We start from the raw sequence: 21,321 nt of genomic DNA, 5'->3' as shown, positions 1-21,321 counted from the left end.
ACCAGAGCTCGTCTGCAGTTCTTTTTTTAACATTTGAAAAGGGTCACTAAAATTAGCATCAATACCCGGGGAATTTAATAATTTAGTACTCATGTAACGATAAACTTTGCCTGCCATAGTTTCTTCGTATGCTTGAGATTCTATGTTTCGTGTCTCGTAATATGTGTGTGTGTGTTAAATAGATAGTTTTTGTACAATTTAAGGTGATATATCTGGTCTGCCTTCAATATATTATATTTAACAAAAAGTGGTTGAGTGCTCAAATTATTACCTCTGTAATTTTCGCAAATGCGAATAATTTTTTTTTCTGAAGGATGATTAGTTTTTTGTAATTAGATGCGGTGGTCGTAGCCCAAACCAACATGCCATAACTGATCTTAGAATAAAAGAGAGAATAAGACAACGTCCTTTTAAGCCAAGTGGGTATCAAATTTTGCATTTTGTATATAATACCAATAAAGCGAGACAGCTCTGCCTTCAGTCTATTTACGTGGGTGAACCATGTGAGCTCTTCCCTAAACCAGACGCCCAAAAACGTTTGGTCTGGAACTTGTTCTATAACGGTGGGCTGTTTCGCTTACTAACAGGTTTGAAGATTATATATTTGCCTTACTTGTGTTTAGCTTCAAACTCGTAACAATTTGATAAATTAATAATGTAGGCATAACAAATATTTTCTAGGTATTTGCACTTGGGGGTAAGATACTGGAACTTTCTCGAGGCACGGTGTTTCTTCACATCCATGTGCACTCATGGTCTTCAGCTTTACAAAACTAAAGGATCAATAGGATTTTTTATCAGTCCGATTACTAGGCAGGTAGGCTCGTGCTGTCTCGTGCGACGGCTCGTGCTGTCTTGTGCTCCACACGTGCAGAGGTTAAGGAAGGTTGTAGCCCGTGCAGATGGATGGATGAATGGATGGATAGTTAATGGCTATACCCTTTGTAAGCCGCGGTAGCTTGCGCCACCTAGCCTAAGTCTAAAAAAAAAAAACAAAAAAAAAAACAGCAACAGCAACAACATATGAATACTCCCGCCCTTTTAAGACCATTTTTCTGCCCCTAACTATCACCAGGCAGTGTGGGGAAGAAAGACTAAAGTTTTTTCGATGCATTGTGGCAGCGGTGGCATAGTCAAGCTGGCTGGTGAGGTCGGTCTATTTGACTGGAATTGCCTCCAAGGGAGCATATAAAAAGATTTATGAACGCTGTTTTCACAACATATATGTAAACTCCACATTAACGTATATTAAAATTTGCTAAAGTAGTGCAGCAAATAAACCTTTTTCATCAACCAAGAAATTCAATGCTGATTTTTGTTCTAACCCCTGGAAATGGGTCTTAACTGCGCTTTTCGACATATTTAAATTTTTTAGTTGATTACTTTTTCCAACTGTTGTCATTGATTGAGCAGATTTAAACACCAATATGCCATGCTTAAAAATAACCCAATCAACAAATATACTCTTTTAAATAAAATTATTGAGGTTATAAAGAATTGATTTAAATAAAATGAATATATTTAAATAAGATACATCATAACTTAAAACAAAGAGATCTAACTTTAATTAAATGCGCCTTATTCGGAGAAATAAAATCTGCTTCACTTGATATACAAAAAAAAATTCTTTTTTCACTTTTTTTACGGGGTTGAGGACGAGAGCCAAGCAGCCGACTAGATATTATCCGTAAAATCTGTGTTAACCGAGCGAGTGAATAGACCCCTTGCAAAGCGTGCGGCGCGGTTCTCGGGAACGGTAGGTACACCGTACATCCGCTTCTAGCAGACGACAGAGGCGACATTGGAGGCGACGCGGAGCGGACCGGGTCAGCCGAGTAACTCTGGTTCCTTCTCGCTCTCTTCAGTGTCACTGGGTAAATGCTATGGTTAAGCGCGATCCAAACCAACGCTTCTTTTTGCGCCTGTAGGTCGTGCGGCTGCGGATGTGACGTATTTTCGTGACGTCGCGCCACCTCTTCGCTCCTTCCGGGCGCGCACAAAAAAGTTGGATAATTTCAACTTCTTTCTCAACGCGCACAAAAACGCGCGGTGACGTATAGGGCGCTCCTGTGTCCCGGCCAATCGGTGGAGGGCAAGCTAGTTCCGGCTCCGCGTTTCGTCGCCGCCTTCTCAGAGCAAGTGACAAAAGCGCCCGGTGCGCATCCACAATTGGCCCTCTCCTCCCCCCACTTTTATTCTCTTCCAACATAACAACGCGATCTCTCTCTCTCTCTCGCCGCCTTCTGGCTGCGACAGACTGGCCTTGGCCTGGCCGGCCAGTCTGTTGCGCGCGTGCGTGCTCACCCGAAGCTGGCCCGTCCAAACCAAAGCGCACGGTTCTGACTCAGAAAGTGCGCCCGGAAACAGCAAAAAACGTCAGGAAATGCGTCACATCCGCAGCCGCACGACCTACAGGCGCGAAAAGAAGCGTTGGTTTGGATCGCGCTTTATAAGGAGGAGCTAGGACTTGGCGCACAACGTTTTGGGATTTTTGTAAAAGGTCTGTTTTCCATTGACAAAGTGGGTTTACGCAATATATGGTTAGCGGACAAACCGCCATTCGGTCTGCCATGCAACTGCCTATAACAGTGCGTGCAGCTACTAATTTTGCTGCAATTAGGAATAACTGCAGTCAGTCTCTTAGTGTAGTTAAAGTCGTATAGTAGTTAAAGTCGTAGTGTAGTTAAAGATGTATATTTGCGCGGCCGATCGGCCGCGCAAATATACAACAACGGTGTAACAGTGTCCGGAGCACAGCACTTATTCTGTGAAGTGCCAACCCCAGCGCCTATGAGGAACATGGGTGGCATGTAATCTGCACCATATCACGTGGCCTCTTGTTCTGGCTGCTAGCTGATAAAGTAAACGCTGTTCATTATTAAATGCGTTAGCGTTTATTGCCCTGGCGCATGCAGCCCTCTTTCGTTTGGACGGCCGTGGATTGGTTTGGACTGGACGGGTTTCATGAGGCCGCGACGCGGTTCCCGCCGTGTTCTCTCGCTCCGTTCGGTCGCTCGTTCAACACCTCCTCGATAAGAAAGACTGCTGATTTGTCCTGCGTGACCAAAGAAGGACACCGCAGGGCAGAGATTGGGCACGACTACGGGGTCAGCGTTCGGGTACTGTGTTCTTATCGATTGGACACGACTCCTAGCCGAACACCGACACCTTGGCCGTGTCCAATCTCTGCCCTTGGGTGGCCTTCTTCAGTGACGCAGGAAAATTCAGCACTAAGGCTCTCTTATGTAGGAGGTGTAGGCTCGTTACGTTCACTTCTAGCCAGGGAAATTGAGAAGGCCTCTTTTGACGTGAACATATCTGTAAGCAAAGTCCCTTGATACTTCTTTTACAAGTAGCGACAACCAATACAGATGACAAAGCACAGCCCGCTGGAACAAAATGGCGGCATTCAGTTCAAACCTCTGCTGTGCGCCGCCATTCGCTTCCTGAAACCTCGCCGTCACGCAGTCGGCGCTTCAAAGAACGACGCTGCTTATAGAAATTTCTTATCTGGGGACTTTAGGTGTAAGCGCTCCGTCTATAGCCCTAGCGAATGACGAGGCTGATTTATTAAGAAGTCGGGCAAGTACGTGTAGGCGTGTGTCGGCATGATGAGGGAGGGGTGTGTTATCGGGTTGATTGTTTTTGTGCCTATCATGTTCTTTCTACGTTTACTTGCTGTACCGTGTACAAGGGCTTCGGTTCTAAGTCAGCACTGCGTCTGGGTTCTCCTTCCACTGGACCTTCGTATTTTTGTTTTGCTCTGTTTCAATATCATTTAAACGTGACCTACCAACTAGCCCAACGACAGACCTTCTTGACCTTTTTTTCCTCTTACAAGAGAAAAAGAGTCTTCTGACACGATTCCAATGACGTCCCGCGGGAGCCTGAAGAGAAGGGTATCGAGCGGTTGTGGCGGTGGAACAACGTACCGGACAACGTAAAACAGAGACGCAGCGACGACGCCGTTTGCGTGAAACCGCCGGAACCCGGAGAAAAATATTGGCTTTTCGAAGACAACAGTGCGCGGACCGTTGCAACATTGAAATTCACATCCTTTCGCCGAGTCAGAAACCACTGCGCTAAATGCCAACGCATTTCGTCGAGAATGAGCGTAGCCACAACGGCGATTTTTGCGTCACTTTTTTTTCGGTATGATTGCCAGCGCGTGGAGAGAAGCTGCAGGTGTAAAACTCTTTCAGTGGGTCAGCAATGGTAAGAATTCAGTCTGGGGAATTTAGCGGAAGTAAGGCGGCACTCACGCTGCTCATACATCGTACGAAAGACACGGGGTTTCTGTAGACTATAACAGAAAGTGTCTGCGGACGCCTCTATGAAACTCTACTGCTTTGCTTTTGTATGCTTCGAATATGTCTAGAAACAGTTTTTGTATGATCAACGTAACAAAGCCTTCGTACAAAGGATGAACAAGCCTCCGTCTGCACACTGTCTTCCGTGTGATGTCTGATGGTCTTCTGTATGATACAGCGTCCTATTTCGCCCATACATAAAAAGTGGTCCCGAAGTGGAAACAAAGGACATCATAAAAATCCGGAGTGTCGTGCTCTTGGATGTCGCGATCCTGGCAATTAATCGTAAAAATTCCGGCAAAAAAAAAAAAAGAAAAAGAACACTTAAAAAACAATTGCATCTCCACGTGGTGAATGATGTTGATTGGGGCGAAGCTCTGGTGGTGCTTGTCTGCGTAGACGCTGAGCCGCAGCATGCCGAGCCTTTCGTTCGTTTTCATCTGTCACGCTGCAGTACTACACCGTGCGCTGCAGTCAAATGCTCAAATGCGTATATAACCACGTTCCATACCACACATTCTCTTTCTGACCTGGATGAAAACGAACGAAAGGCTCGGCATGCTGCTGCTCACTGTCTACGCAGACAAGCACCACCAGGGCCCGTTTGCTCGAACCACTAACCGCGGCTAAAGTTAGCCGCAGCACCTAGGAGAGGGATTTTGAGATCACGTGACTGGCTCGGTAGGGATGCGGGGAAACATGGCGGTGCCCCAGTGAGTGAGCGCCGGTCGCTTTGGAACTAATATGTCATTGTAGCTGCAATATCGGGCGCGTTAGTCAGCAACGAATGGTGCAGGAGGCTTTCGCTTTGCCTTGCCTCACTTAACCCGCAAAGCATGGGCAATGACATCGCCGCATTTTTCAGATAGTGTTTCCATTCTGGGCGCTCCTAAGCCTAAATGAAGGCGATAATTGTCGGCATAGCAACGTCTTTGGAAAGCGGATTGTTGATAGCACACAAAAGCAGACGGCGTCCCAACAGACCCTTTTTCTTAATTATCTAAGCACCCAGGTTATGCTACGACTGTAGTTGCACGCGTCGCACGTGCTGGCGTCTGCAGTAGTAACCGTTCTAAAGCAAAAAGTATAAATCAAATTTTGCCTTGCACGCGCGTTCGTTAAAGCCTTATTATGATTTTTTACTTCAAATCTTTTCTAAGAGGAAGGCCAGCGCGTTTACCGTAGAATTACACTTCCAGCGTTCTCCTCGCGATGCTTGGATAATTTAGAAAAAAGTCTGTCGGGACGCTGTCTGCTTTTGTGTGCTATAAACAATCCGCTTTCATTTAGGCTTAGCAATGCCCAGAATCGAAACACTATCTAAAAAATGCGGCGATGTCATTGCCCATGCTTTGCGGCTTAAGTGAGGTAAGGCAAAGCGAAAGCCACCTGCATTATTCGTTGCTGTCTAACGCGCCCGATATTGCAGCCACAACGACATATTAGTTCCAAAGCGACCGGCGCTCACTCACTGGGGCACCGCCATGTTTCCCCGCACCCCTACCGAGCCGGTCACGCGATCTCAAAATCCCTCTCCTAGGTACTGCGGCTAACTTTAGCCGCGGTGAGCGCTTCGAGCAAACGGGCCCTGATGTCCTCCGTGGCTGACATTTGTTCCAGAAAGGCGATACTTTTTTAACCACCCTATTGGTAAGAATTCTTTAAAAGCGTGAAACACCCGCTATAAATACGGGGATTTGTTTAGAAGAATCCTCGCAGGATTTTGTCGGCTTCTGGGTGTTTTACATTTCTCTCTCGATTTCCTCCGCAATTGGTTCAGTGATGGCCTTACTCCGGAAGAAGGCCTGCCGCCAGAGGTCGTTCAGGAGCTGAAGAAGAGAGGTCACCGTCTTCTGGGCACTCTCAAGGGCGCGTTGAGACGTAGAACGGGCTTCGCCCACGTCGTCACCAGGGGGAGCTGGTGGAACCGATCGGGAGGCTCTCCAAACTACACCAAGGGTCGCGCCACTTTCCTCTGGTTCGGAAGCGATCCCCGCGTCGATGCGGCAGCCATGGCGTACTAAGGTTCCGTTAAAAATCTATTTTCTACGAGGCATCCGATCACAGCAGCAACACTTGATTGTTTTCTTTCTAGGTTATTTTGATGACAATAAATGTCAATCCCAGACGAGGTGCTACTGATTGTGTCTTCACTGGGCGGCCCCATACGCACTTATAATTTTTACCACGGGAGAACGCGACTGGGAGCGACTCCAATGAAAGTCCTTTTTCGAGCTACCTACACAGCTTCATGTTGAGTGCGCCCTATACTCCTGACAGTCTAAGAGACGTAGAGCATGACGAGTATCTTATTACTGCATCGCCACCATCGAGATAGCCGAAGTAGCCAATAAGGATGCTCTAGTACGAATCGCGAAGCAAGAATTTCTCGGAGATAACAAGCCACGGCCCGGGTTCTGAAGCTGGCAGTAACGGTATATGGAGCGGAAGTTCGTCTGCTTCTTTTGCAGGGGTTGTGGTGACGTCAGAACGCCGAGCTCTGATTGGTTCTAAATGAAGGATAGTGGGCATACCTCGAGACCGCTTGCTTTCAGGCCTACCCAGTATCCTCCAGTTAGAGCCAGTCGGAGCTCGGCGTCTTCCTGACGTCACCGCAACTCCCGCTCAAGAAGCAGACAACTTGCTTTCCGCATACGCGCAGCGAAATTTTGTTGCGGTCGCCGAAATTCACACACTGCCCACTACACTCGCGTACTCTAGGTGCTCACACAGAGAGAGTGAGAGATCCTGGCGAAGCAGCTTTGTCTTGCCTTTCACGCTGCTTCGCGCAACGCAGACGGAGAAGAAAAGGGAGTAGGCCATCTTCGCATCCGAAAGTTTTGTTTTTTGTTTTTCATAAAGCAGCGGATACGTTGCTCGTGCATCGTGTGAACGAACCCGTGCTCACAGGAGACGCGATGGCAGACGTATGTGTGGGTACGCCTCACGCGAGTTCTCAAGCACGTTTGCTTCATGCATGTGTGTGTTTTGAACGCGTCTGCGGAGGGCTTTTGTACGACCAATGTTACGGGACCGCCATACAAGGAAGGATGGATGTTGTATGGATTGATCTTAATGGCTATACCTGTATCTTAATGGTTGCTGTTTGAGGGGAGGGGGGAGAGGAGGTCCCAGCAAAAGGAAAGATTTCAGGGAAGAGGGGGGGGGGGGTCCGGCGCCATGCGTCTCCCCCTCCCCCCCCCCCCCCGGCTACGTACCTGGCCGTGCACTTTCCATGCTGATATGCCACAATCTCTTTTTTTTTAGATTTTCATTTTTCAGAGGTGGCATGTCTTTATGGGATGGTTGCGCTGTACTGCGGACCAGAGGTCGGCATTTTAGGTCGCCCTCACTCACCCTCACCCTCACAGCCCCACTCACCTAAGCCCCTCACTCACCCTCACCCTCACAGCTACACTCACCTTCAGCCCCTCACTCACCCTCACCCTCACAGTCACACTCACCTTCAGCCCTTCACTCACCCTCACTGAACCTCACGGCCCTCACGCATTCACCGCCCTCACGGCCCTCACTCCCCACACCGCCCTCACGCCCCTCACTCACTCATGGCCCTCACGCGACTCGCCGCCCTCACGCCACTCACCGCCCTCACGGCCCTCACCGCCCTCACGGCCCTCACCGCCCTCACGGCCCTCACCGTCCTCACGGCCCTCACGCACTCATAGCCCTCACGCCACTCACCGCCCTCACCGCCCTCACCGCCCTCACGGCCCTCACCGCCCTCACGGCCCTCACGCCACTCATCGCCCTCACGCCACTCACCGCCCTCACGCCCCTCACCGCCTTTGCGGCCCTCACACCCCTCACGCACTCATGTCCCTCAAGCCACTCAGGCCAGCTTCAGATGGGGCAATTTCGCCCAGAAACTTTTCGTCGCAACACCAGCATCACGGGCCGCCCGCGATCACACGCAGCAACCAATTGCTGCAATTTGCCATCGTCATCATAAAATTTTATTTTTATTGCACTATTTAGACACAATTACGCGTTATAAACGTGTTTTTATGCATTTAAACCTCGTTAAGAATACTAATGCACCTTTCTGAAACAGTTTATTTCCAAAAAACGATCGATTTCATACCAGAACCAAGTCTTTCGGTGTCATCATCACCGGCACGAGGTATCACGTGAAAATGTTTCGTCCCTGATTGGATGCAGCCGCTTCAAACGTATTCTAATTGCCCCGATTTGCTTGCTTATTTCTAGCCGGACCCGATATCAGCAATTCGTGTCGATCTAGAGAAAGCTAGAGAACAACCCGCCATTAACACCAAAATTCCTGAGAAAGATGCTCGATCTGAAGGGGGCCTCACGCACTCACCGCCCTCACGCACTCATGGCCCTCCCACACCTCATGCACTCACCGCCCTCACGGCCCTCACGGCCCTCACGCATGTCATGCCACTCACTGCCCTCACGCACTCACGGCCCTCACGGCCCTCACCGCCCTCACGGCCCTCACGGCCCTCACCGCCCTGACGGCCCTCACCGCCCTCACGGCTTTCAGCGCCCTCACAGCCCTCACGGCCCTCACCGCCCTCACAGCCCTCACGGCCTTCACTCACCCTCACACTCATGAATTTTCCTGGTTCAGAAACTCACTCACCCTCACCTCACCTGTGGAGATGAGGGTGAGTGAGGGTGAGTGAGGGCCGTCATGAGTAAGGTTTGCCGAGGTATGCTGTGGACATCTGTCCTCTGGCTCAGAAGCTTCTCAGCTAACTTTGGCGACGTGTAGAAATTATCTACAGTTAAAATATCGCCTTGGACCAGCAATGGTTCCCTTAGTTCCATGACTACTTTCGTCTCCATGGCACTCTCCTCATTGTGGGCATATACCCTTGACTATATAAATGATGACGTCCCATACGTAGCCCGTTGCGGATTCGGAACCGCACGAAGATGATTCTGGTGAAGCGGGGCAAGCTCGTCATAAACGTCGCAAGATCTGGCCATGTTGTCACTCACGAAGGACTGCTTCAAAGCAAGCTACACGCCGGAAGAGCACATATTCATCGACGAGAGCCTCGTGCTTTACAAGGAACGTCTCTTTTGGAAGCAATTCCTTAGGCTGAAGCTGTGGTGCTTCGTTGTGAAGCTTTACGTGTTGCATAACTCGTAAAGTGTGCTAATGATCATCACCGGTGACAATTGCAGCATTTCTAATTAACAAGTTATAAAATAAAATTAGTCCAAAATCAATTAAAACATTCTAGCTAATCTGAGAAATCCATGTAAAATTATCTTAATATTGAGTAAAACATATGGTGCTATCAAAGTCGCGTCTTTAGAGAATCGGCAAAACTTCCATTCGCAGCCGTCAATACCTCCGGATCAAATGCCCGAAAAACGGGAAGAAAATAAAAGCGTTTTTTTTTACTTACTAGTTTTCCCAGAACGTTTAATTTTGCCTTTTTTAAATTTTTATTCGCCGTCGTTTTGCCGATCTCCGCCTTTCCAGTTCAAAGGAACGCCTACCCGCTTGCACGCTTGCTCACTGCAGCATGGTTCGTTGGCATTGGAAACCGGTGAAAGAGCAGCGGGTTTTAGTATTGCGTATACGAGCGAACGCAAGCACTGTGTGTTTGCGTTAGCGTTGTGTGTTCCATACTGCGCGTGCCCAAAATTGCGGTGTTGGATTGGAGCACGACGGCGCGCATGGATAGCGTGGAGCACGCAACTCTAACGCGAACGCAGAGACCTTGCGTTTGTTTCTATGCCCAATACTAATACTCTCTAATAGGTACAATCCCATAGCAGTTGCAGCAGTACATAGGGACAGTGAAGAGTGTTGTTTGTATTCGAAAATGATATTTCGGGAGCCATAATCACGAGCAGTTCCGCCTTGCCCCATCTGAGCGGGGGAACCGGGTGATCCTCACTGGAGCGCTTCCCGTTTCCGCCCCGGGAGGGCGAGCGACGAGCTGGAGACGCGCAGAAGGGCGATCGTAGGAAGTGAGGCAACACGCACTGGTCACGGAACTGGGCGGAGCCGATCGGAACCGTCGGAACGACGCGTCGCAAGCTCCGTCGGAAGCGTCTGTCACGGATAATCGTTAGCGGCGAGCCAGAGCAGCGATCGGACCTCGGATCGGATGTCCGATTTCTCAGTTTTGTGGTAAATGTGTTTCGCGCTTTAGTGCCGAAGACTGCCAATTATTTGTGTCCCGAAGCTCAAGGAGACTTGACGTATTTAAAGAAAGGGTTTGTCCCCGCTTCTCCCCAACGTAGGAACTCTCGTCCACTACAGGAGGGGTACACGCTGCAGCCTCAATCAAAACAGGCAAAAGAATGCAGCACCCGGTCTAAAGCCCATCTGGTGCTCCAGCAGTTTGTGCTGTACTTGAAGTATCGCGTGCTAAAGGACCACACAAAGGTGACGCCTTTACGTTGCCTTTCCTCCCTAAAGTCGACATATGCAGGTCTTCCAAAATTTCAAAGATCGTTCGAGGAGCTTAATAATTCCCCTACAATTTTACAAAAAAAAAAAAAAAAAAAAAAATAATAAAGACGTTTGGAATCCCCTGTGACGCCAAATTAGAGCACAGCTCTTGAGGAGAAGGAGGGAAGGGTACTGAGAGGAGAAGGCAGAAAGTCCCCCCCCTACTAACATGGATGTGGATCGACGTGTGCTTAACGCAAGTCGCACAAAATGAAGATCTTTGGTGAGAGCATCGCGTTTAAATTTGGCGGTAATTTAGCGGCGCAATTTTTTCCCCTACCTTTAGCGGGAAATTTTTTCCACCAGCATTAGCGGGGAAATTTTCCCCGCTATAAAATTTAGCGGGGAAGTTTTTTCCGGTAGATTTAGCGGGGAACTTTTTCCGCTAAATTTAGCGGGGAATTTAGCGTCGCCGTCATCGTCATCGTCACTGATGACGTCACCAGTGACGTCACGTGCGACTTCATCGCCATCGGATGCTTAAGCTGACGGTGACGCCGCTCAAGCCGGAAACGGGCGCCTCAGATCTGCTCTCTAAAACAAGCTGGATTTGGAAGTACTTTAAGCGCATGGTACTTACAGCCCTATTTCAAATAGGAATAAAAAGCTTGTACTTTACTAGAAGTACATTCTCCGAGCATGTACTTGTACTTTACTAAACTATTTTTTCTGGTAATTTCTCAAGAAAATTCCCAACTTCAAAGTACATTCCCAGATTCGGAAACAAAAACATTGCGTATCGTCATGTGAAAACGCAGCAATCGTCTCATGAGACATTACCTGGTCATTTCCCTGAGTGGAGTAATGGCGGCTATAAGACCGATACAAATAAGGGCCTTATAAGTGTATTGTGTTAAAAAGTTCGTCAGAGAGAGTAAAACAACTACTCTGCAGCGACTTGACATTATCCAATATTTGCCGCCATTTTCGAAAAAAAAAATGGTGCTGCTCCGATAACCCGTGGAGCAACGCATGCCAGTTAAAATAAAGTAAAACATGTCGGGTATGAAAGGGCGTCATGAAAATAGCGTTTAAAAGTATTTGTAGTTTCCTTTAGAAGTATGTTGTATTTATAGTACTTTAATTCATGTACACTGCACCCGGTGTACTTACTACACTTGAAGTACATAACCTTTAATTGACATTCTACTTGACTCCAAGTACTTTCTAAATGTACTTTACGCAACACCGTACACAAGCAAACACTGTGTGCAAAATCAAGCTCAGGCAGGGCTAAACCTCAAAGTAGAAATTAATTAAACATCCGCGATACACCATTGACCAGAAAACAAAAAGCACAAAACAATTAATCACGCCTCTCTATATTTGGCTAGCAGAATTTCGCTAACGGATCAAAACGTTTATGTACTTCCTTGCTACTATAAAAAAATGTAGAAGTAACTTCAAAAGTAATTGGCTACTTTGTTACGGAAGTTAGTAATTTACTGTGTGCAAAATGTGTTGTTTAAAAATGATTTTTTAATGTTTATATTTTTACCGTAAAAACATATTTTTTAAGAATATTTTGTGTGTCCTGGCCTATATTATGTATAGTTTTCAAACTCGTTAACGTCATACATTTTGGGGTAGAAGGCCACAAAATTAGTGTATTTGTTTGGCCTAGTATAAGTTATGCATGTTTTATATTTTTTTTAATTTGATAGAGAACATAATAATTGCATGCAGTGTACTTAAGCTTTGATGCATTACAAGAAACAAAAGCATTTTTGTCGTACCACTTTTAGCCTGCCGTCCACAGGACCCGAAAGTTGGCAACTATTGCAGTCCGCGGTGGAAGCAGGGCCGTCGCGCAATCTTAAAGCATTTTTCTTTTCTCGAAGTGAAAACGCTTTCACAATAAACAAAGTTGAGTTTCGTGTGATTCATTTGTGTGTACATCGCATATATGAATAATAATAATAAAAAAAATGTCCAGTGGACATGCCGGTTCGATCTCGTGGAATCACCCATTGTAAACTTTCATGAGTGCCCCTAGAGAGCCACAAGCCAAAGAAGATCTGGAAAGATATCTTTTATGAAAACAAGCTATAACACATAATTTGGGACAAAAAAAAAAGTTGCATTTTTCTGAAAATAAAAAAAAAAATTAGCAGCGGGAGGAATGAAAAATGCCGCAGTCAAGACGCTTTGCAACCGCCACTTTGACTGGTTACAATTTTTGTACCAAGCAAATAATGCAACATGTTTTTGCACTTTATTTTTGCCTGGCCTGAGGAGACTTGTACCACAAGGTTTAAAAAAAAATCTAGACCGTTTTTTTTATTTTGGTTTTTCAATATGGGAATTTTTTTGAAAATGTGTTTGTTCAAAATAATTTCTTGTTATGTTTATATTTTTATCGGAAGCTCATACTTTTCACGAATAATTTAGGTGCCCTGGCCTATATTTTGTGTAGCTTTCGAACTCGTTAATGCCATACAGATTGAGGTAGAATGTCTGAAAGTTAGTGTGTTTGTTGCACCTAGTCTAAAGTTAGGAACTTTTTATAAATTTTTTAATTCATAAAGCACACAATATTTGCATCCAGTGGACTGAAACTTTGGTGTGTTACATGAAACCGAAAACATTTTTGTTGGCACCTAATGCAGTCCGCGATGGAAGCGGGGCAGTCGCGCAATCTTGAAACTTTTTTTTGTCTCGAAGTAAAAACGAGGTTTCGAGACAAAAAGTTCTGTTTTGTGCGATTAATATCTGTGCACATCACATAAAAAAAAAAATAAAGATGTTGAATGGACCTGCTGGTTCGATCTCTCGTGGAATCGGGCGGCGGAGAAAAGCTCACCGGAGAAAAGCTCACCGGAGATAAGCTCACTGGAGAAAAGCTCACCGGAGAAAAGCTCACCGCAAAACCGGCAGATGCGGAGAAAAGCTCACCGGCCTTTGAGCGGATGCGAAGAAAAGCTCATCGATATTTTTTTAGCTTAGCTTGATTCTGTGTCAAACGTGGCAATTTAACACAATTCGCATTCGTCACTTCATTAAAAATATGTCCTCTTTTTTAATATTCTTGAAGTTCATTGGGCATATTTACCAATTCCTCAGAAATTTGTAATCACCCATTCTATAAATTAATGAAGCCGCAAGCATAAAATAAAAACATCGTACACTGATAAAAAAGGCAACAATTTATTGACAGCTGACAGCGCGCCGTCGCTAGCTCTGTCAGATAAAGAGGTTTGTTCTTTGCGAGCTATAATGAATAGCGGTGTGTGAACCGCTTCAGCTCCAAATTTTGTGTAGTGCTTAATAGATAAGAAGGTGTTTGTTGACGTAGTCAGTGTCGGCTACGCTGTTTTCTTTTGTTAATTTCACTAACAAAACTTTAGTTGCGAGAACAGCTTCGCTTGTCGTGTTTGTTTTCTTCACACCGTCGTCGTCGTTTGAGCGGTTTTCATCATGTATAACGTTTACCAGTTCGCCCTATTCGCTGCATAACAGAAGACTACTTCTTCTGTAGGTTACGAATAACAACGGTGGCCATTGCGCAGCTTCGAAGGTCATGAGTGGCTCACCGTAGAAGGACACTCAGTATCACACAAAGGGAACGTGTGAAAGCACCAGCAGGAACGGCTAGGAAGCGTGCATGTGCGTGGACGAAAGAAACCTCGATATCCTCTTGACTGTTTTATCCTGTTTTCAAAGGTTAACAAAAGCTTCAAAGAGAATTTCAGCCACCACGTTGTTGCGCATGCACTTTTGAATTTTCGGCAGTTACAGCTTTGATTTTTTGGGTTTTAGGCAGACATCATTACATTTTTTTAACTTTTTCCTGTTCTTCAAGTTCATAAAGTTTTTAGTTAGGCTTTCGTTGCCTCGAGAGTAAGCCACAGAAAACACTCGCCCGCAATTATTAATTTGAGAGCAGTATACCCAATAAGCTTAACAAATATTAGAAAAAGGAAATTTTCTTTTTACAAAGCTGACGAATTTTAATGATTATAAATTGATATATGTTACGCATTATTCAACAGCCTCCATATAAAAAGAAGAAAAAATATCGGTAAGCTTTTCTCCGCACACGCTCAATGGCCGGTGAGCTTTTCTCCGCGTCCGCCGGTTTCGCGGTGAGCTTTTCTCCGGTGAGCTTATCTCCGGTGAGCTTTTCTCCGGTGAGCTTTTCTCCGGTGAGCTTTTCTCCGGGATTCCGTGGAATCACCCAAAAAAAAAGAAAAACCAGTTGAGTAAAAAAAAAAAATTGGTCAGTAGTAAAACTTTAGTAGTGTTACGGGAAAAAGATGACCATAAGCGATTGATAAAAGAGTCATTAACAATACTAGGTCACGGGAACGCAGTGAATAAGCCGTCGTTAGGGTTGGACAACGAACATTGGCGTTTTCTAAGGCTGTGAAAAGTTCTGACCTTCTAGGTTTATCTTTGTAGGTTTTCGAATAAAAAAAGCGTTAATTGTTTTTTTTTTTGAATGGGTTAATGTAGGTTTTCGGGTAGAAAAAACGTTAAGTAGTTCGTTTTTTGTGCATGTGTGTGTGTGTTAATGGCTTAGGCTTTCCAGTGTGTTTGGCGGTCGGGTAGTGAGGGGTCAAAGATAAGAGAGGTGCATGACGCAGAGTCCGTTGTCCTTGTATTTAGTCAAAGGTTACATTGGTGAAAAGTGGCATCTTTGGGGTTCTCACCCTCTCCCCCTTTTTTCTTTTGTATCGAAGTGCCTATATAACCAGATTTCGGAAAATAAAAATTTCAGCTGTGTTAGAGACGTTTTAGTGTTGTGTCGTTTACCCGCAGTCTCGGGGTTTTTTCAACCATGGTCAGAAACGTTGTTAAACAGGGGATGAAGAAAAAAAAAAAAAAACCCAGAGCCACAAAGAAAAAAAGTAAAATTCCAAGTAGCCCGCCGCCCCCTGGAACGCCTTGAAGGGAAGCGGGCGCTCCAGCGAGCGGAGGACAGGCGGAATGGCTCGGAGCCGTTCTGGCGTGTCGTGAAATGGTGTCATCGGCTGTGTCGAGCCTGAACCCAAGAAAACCCATGCACCCCGTGGGCTCCGCTCGTGTCGCTTAGGTTTAAGCGAAATCCCGACTGCAGCAAGTCCTCCACGAGGAGGCGCACCGTAGATGCCAACTTGTCTGGGTCGGGATGGGCGCACAAGAAGTTGTCTATGTGAGACCAAGCCCAGAGTCCAGGCGCGCTCATTTCCCTGGCAATGGCTGTTTCCAAGAGCTGCATGTAAAACGGCGCCGGGCATATCACGAAGGGCATATGGCCAAAACGGCAGTAACGGCGGCCTACTCTAAATGTGGTCAGGTTACGGGAGGTGGGATGAGGCGTGATATGGTAAAAGGTCTCGGCAAGGTCGAGCTTGACTATATACGCTTGGGGCGGGAGTGGGTTTACTTTGATGTCCTGGGGTAGCGGATTAAGACGGAACTGAGGTGCCTGGAGGTAAGGAGTGAGTGCTGCGCAGTCTAAAACAAAGCGGGCCTCGGCGGCTGACTTGGATACGAGGAAGACGCGTGGTTGAAGTACGGACCACGTGAGGAGTGTTCGATGATGCCACCAACATGTTGGCTACGGCGGCATCGATTGTGGGGACCTGGTTAGGGAGAGAAGGGCGGGCGGTGAAGCAAAAAACCTTCGTGCTTCACAGGCGGCCCGTGAAAACTATATGCCTCACTAAACACTTCTTACTCGACTTGAGGTGCCTACAGGGTCGGGTGGACTGGCGGCGGAAGTCCCGTCGCCTTCGGCTTGTAGGCAGCGCTACCCAGGTCCGACTCGGAGTCTTCGACGTCGCTTTGTTTGTCTGTACGTTCCTCTGTGTTGGTGTGGTTTTCCTCCTCGCCATCGGAGGTGTCGAAGGAGTCGTCATCGGCGTGGGGCTTGATGACACTCTTGGTCCTGCTGAGCCACTCCAGGACCGCGGGCGCAAAGATGCGCTCCGATAAGAAAGTGAAACTGAGAAACGCGTCCAAATTGAGCGTTATTACGGAACGCCGTAATATGCTGCCCCTGCGTTATACCCTTTTAAAAAGAGTTGATTTAGTTGTTTTCGATGACACTGAGCAAGTTTATAATTGGAATCATATGTATATTTTCAATAATTAAAACGTTAATTAACGAATTTTAATTAACAAGTCGACTGATCGTTACGATTACCCGCATATATCTGTCTCCCTGGCCGTATAGCTCACCTGCACAAACCGCATAAGTGTAACTTTCACGGCTTTTTAAACAAATATGTTAAGTAAAAAAAAACACCCTCTATATATATCATACAAAACGCCAATGTCAAACCTCTGACCTTGTTTTTTCTTTCTGTGTTGTTATAAAATCGTCACTCGTGACACGTTCCAGACTAAATGAATACCAGGTTTTCTCTTCGCGAGCTCTGCATGATGGTAAATTTACCTCATTTCTTCATACTGGGTACTGCATGTCAGGAACATCGCTGGTTTCGATAGAACCGAGTTGGATGGACATCTGAGAATCCTAACTTATTAGTTAACATCTTGAAGGCGACACGTACTGAATACATGTAGCGATGTAGGAGTGTGGAAGATTTAGAAATATAGACTTCTTTTACTATAAGCTCAACCACTAATTCCAACTAAGTATTCTTAATCCTTAAGTTAAATTGAACGGATATGTATTACCAGATGCACCCCTCGCTGACAGTAACTCTGTCAAATGGCCACGACATTTCAGGATCTCTCCTCCCGGTCCTACTTGAGAAAAACTAATATTTTTATTTTTCGATTAACATCGGTTAAAGTCGGTTACCGGTAAATAATGTATGGTTACGGTTATGGTTTTAATAAATAAAAAAAATAGCGGTTACGTTCCGGTTACGGTTACTGAAAAATCTTTCGTGCCTAAACGGTTTTCGGTTTCGGCTATGGTTACGGTTTGAGTCCCTGCTTTGGGCCCTGAGCTGGTATGATAACAATAATTAAAATGACACTGCCCCACGAACGTGCTCGCCTTTCTAACCCTTTATGGGGCGAGAGCACTCCTTTATTATTACACTTATTTTTATATGAGAAACGCCTCATTGAACAAGCAAAATCATGTTTAAACCAATTTACATAGTTCTGGAACAAAATTCAGAGGCACAGTTGGAGGGACAACATATGTCCCACTACCCTCTAAGCACCAGAAACTCAAGTGGGACTGCATATGTCGAATTGCCCACGTGGGACATTGACCAAAATGACGAGTACCCTCTATTTGACTTCACTTGGACAAGTGAAAGGAGGAGAAGCACCCAACACACAAAGGGACGTCACAGGTGCAGCACAAAAACCTTGTGCGGACTTCCTTGCTCTTTGTGGAGCACCGCTTACACTTTCACCTCTTGTCACTCTCCGAAGGAAAGTGATCTCTTCCCTCAAGACGAATTTCATTTGGCGCCCCAGTAATCAACGACCCACTGCGGCGTCCTTGTTTTCTTTGGAAAATGTACTTGTGACTTTCTGCCAGTGCGGAAAGTCTGCCTCTTCATCAATTGTCGCCCGAAAAGCACCTGAAGTGAAGCAAGGTCACACCGTCGTTGCTGTGGAATGCCGTGTGTTGCACAATTAGAAAATTGCTGCATCGACAAGAAAGTAAAAATGCGATGCCATCCCTTCTTGGACCGTCAATCGACCGGATGGGCATTGCGTTTTTGATCGAAACAGTCTATGTCCCCCATCCAGTAGTTGTAGTCTTTGACTGATGTCGGACATATAACCTGAATCTTTTCTTGCGCAGGGAAGCTTCCTTTTCATCGAAGCTTTGTCTTCAGGGTCATAAAAATTGGACATCATGTTCACATTTTTTGTGTCTGGCCATTGGTAAGCTGACACTGTCCTTTTTGATCGGTAGAGGTACTCTTCATGAGAAAGCTTGTTCTCAATTTTGACTTCTGGGGGCAGGTCTCGATTGTTGTTCTTGAATGTGCCACAGACAAACAGTCCTCGTTCTCGTAGCTACAAAAGCAGTTTGTTTTACAAAAAAAAAAAAAATGTCGAAAAAAACTTGGGATCCTTCTTCCACTATATTCTCCGTCAGCGAGAGCACGACACGTCCGCCAAAAGTTTGATCTGTGGGCCTTTCTCCGTTGCGTCATTGAAATGCTTCTAATCGGCAGAGGTATCCAGTCTCACAGTCAGCGAGGCCCTAGAGTTTGTACCCCCGTTGGATTTTCGGTTTCAATGGCATGTATTGTTTTATTGCCGATCGAGCATTGAAAAGAATCAGATTCATCAACCGCGACGTGAAAGGACCGACTGTACGCTTTTTGGAAATTCCTGTTGATCGCTTCGATAAGAGGTCGCAGTTTATAGCACCTGTTATATCCTAGCGGGGTCCGTTCTGGTTGCTGCGTGTTGTCATCGAGGTGGAAACAGATTGTGATTTATTGATAACGCTCGAAGGTCATCACGCGAGTGATTTCCTTTACATTGAAGAGTTGATATAAGTTCCATACAAGTAGACTTGTGGCAAGGAATGAATACTGATAAGAATGAGCATGCCTATGAGGGCTTTCAACTCGCTCACTGTGAGTGGTTCCCAGTTCGCTTTTCCCACCTGATCAACATACCGGTTTGCCTCTGTGACAAATATTGTCCACACATCTTCATCAAAACAACTGGTAAACGCGTCAAAGGTACTGCTATCTGCGCTTGGGTTAGGGGAGCATGTTGGAGGTTTTTCAGTGTCCTTTTCAGGAACCTTTTCAAGAATGTTTTGAGGTTACCCAGCTATCCATATCATGGACGGTGATGGCATCCCATTGAATTCGCCGTTCTAAGTAGCATCTGCTTCAGGCTGGGCACGCGTCTTCTTGCTACGTCTTTCTCGCTTGTACGCTTTTTTTGGCCTTTTCGCTGCTTGTTTGTTCATATAATCGCTGTTTGATGATGCTGGAACCAAAGCTGATGTTGAGGGCATTCGTAAATTGTCATCCGAGTCGCCGGACGCGTCACTCGCCGAGTCGTCCGGAAGGCTAAAGAACAGTTCTAAAGCCTCCTCGTCAGTGAGTTTTCTTTTTCCTATAAAAAAAAATCACTAATAGATGTTCTGACATTAGATAGAAGCTCCAGCTATTAGAAAAAAAATATCGCAACAGCAGGAACGACGAGCCACCTAATAACATTGACTGTAAAAAGATTGTCACTAAGCCTAACGAATTCACACCTGCTTGTACATGATCAACAATCTAAACCCATGTGCCGACTAAAACGTGCTTATACTTTATTCACCTACTCCCTACATGCTTAGGAAGACGTAGAGCGCAAAGGGCAACTTAGTTGACATTCGGGAACCAAGGAAGTGTCTTCCAAAAAATGGGCACCTACGAATCCGTGTTTTGAAAACCGATGGCAAAAGCAAGTACATGTTTTCAAACTTCTGCCGTCTCGTGAAGAAAAGGAAAACTGAGGAAAAGTTGCATTTGACATTCATAGATGGCGCTAGAGGAGAAAATGGGACGCCGGTGTCCCACGAACCCGAAGAGACTCGATTGAACCAATTCTCGCAGGTGGGACATATATGTACCACTGTCTCACAAAGGGAGAACAGAAAGCAAGCACACTGACGTTCCCGTTGCTCAATTTACTCGGGAATTACCCAGCGCAACGTGTCTTTAAAAACCAATCAGTTATTTAACAGTTCTAGCTTTCCTGACGATTTCTATTACAACATCCATACTTGGCTTTTTGATGGTGATATATTTTTTTATTTAAGGCGAGAATCTTGAGCTCGTAGCTTTCTCTTCAGCAGTTGCTTCTGCTAATCGAGAGTTCGCGCAGCCGGATGCATCCTTCAGCAAAGTGCTTGCGCTTGCAGCCCAGTAGCGGAATTATTGTGCATTACAAAAAGTTTGGAAGCAAAAGATAAAGCGAAAAAATCGGCAAATGAACACAGATAAGTAAAAACTATGTGAATACCTTAAAAAAGTGGAGCAAATTTTCGATCGAAAATGAATCGGCGAGATGAGAACACGATGACACTTGCCATTTCTAGTGCTCAAAACATGGGAATTGGAACTCGTAGCCTGTTGCCTGCGAGCCACGTCCCAGCGAGTCGCGGGCCACGTGTTTGAGACCCTTGGTCTATAGGGACAGCAGAACCCTTACAAAATGTGCAGAGTTTCCAAGTTTTCAAAAATTACAAAACCGTTATTTCCAATTGTACACATAACAAAGGCCGTCCTTTCATATTCTACACATCACAAAACCTCTACGTTTTACAACATACAACATCACGAGCGGATGCTGATCAATATAACGGGCTGGCATCAGGTTTAAAAGAGTCGTACGGTCTTTCGAACGCCATTGTCAATTGTCATAAATTAAAGTGGATCACATGTGTGTCATGCAAAAAAGAGAAGTGGCAGGTTCATTAAGATAGCCACGAAGTGGGGCTTCCATTTAAAGAGAGTATGGACAATTTGTATTCCCTTAGCTCAATCTGCTTCAGGAAGACATACTGGTGGCCAGATAACGCACACAATAAACACTTACTATCGATCGACCTCCCTTCAACCTGATAAGATGCAGTTCAACGATCGTACATACCTTTTTCACCAACCA

The 21,321-nt window shown here is 45.8% G+C and overlaps 1 protein-coding gene and 1 long non-coding RNA gene across 2 annotated transcripts in view; both read left to right on the top strand.

The window, feature by feature from the left end:
- Nucleotides 1-6,375, top strand: part of LOC120841427 — a 32,480-nt gene extending 26,105 nt beyond the window's left edge. Inside the window, exon 3 of the long non-coding RNA XR_006078503.1 lies at nucleotides 6,091-6,375. This is a non-coding gene — a long non-coding RNA (uncharacterized LOC120841427). The remainder of the gene's footprint in view (nucleotides 1-6,090) is intronic.
- The window catches only part of LOC8036709 (glutathione hydrolase-like YwrD proenzyme), a 134,441-nt gene that overhangs the window by 32,546 nt on the left and 80,574 nt on the right, over nucleotides 1-21,321 (top strand). The window lies entirely within an intron of this gene.

The sequence above is a fragment of the Ixodes scapularis genome, unplaced genomic scaffold, assembly GCF_016920785.2.
Source record: "Ixodes scapularis isolate PalLabHiFi unplaced genomic scaffold, ASM1692078v2 PGA_scaffold6__148_contigs__length_123643588, whole genome shotgun sequence".
Lineage (NCBI taxonomy): Eukaryota > Metazoa > Arthropoda > Arachnida > Ixodida > Ixodidae > Ixodes > Ixodes scapularis.
The sequence above is the reverse complement of the archived record's forward strand: the minus strand, read 5'-3'. Positions and strand labels throughout refer to the sequence as shown.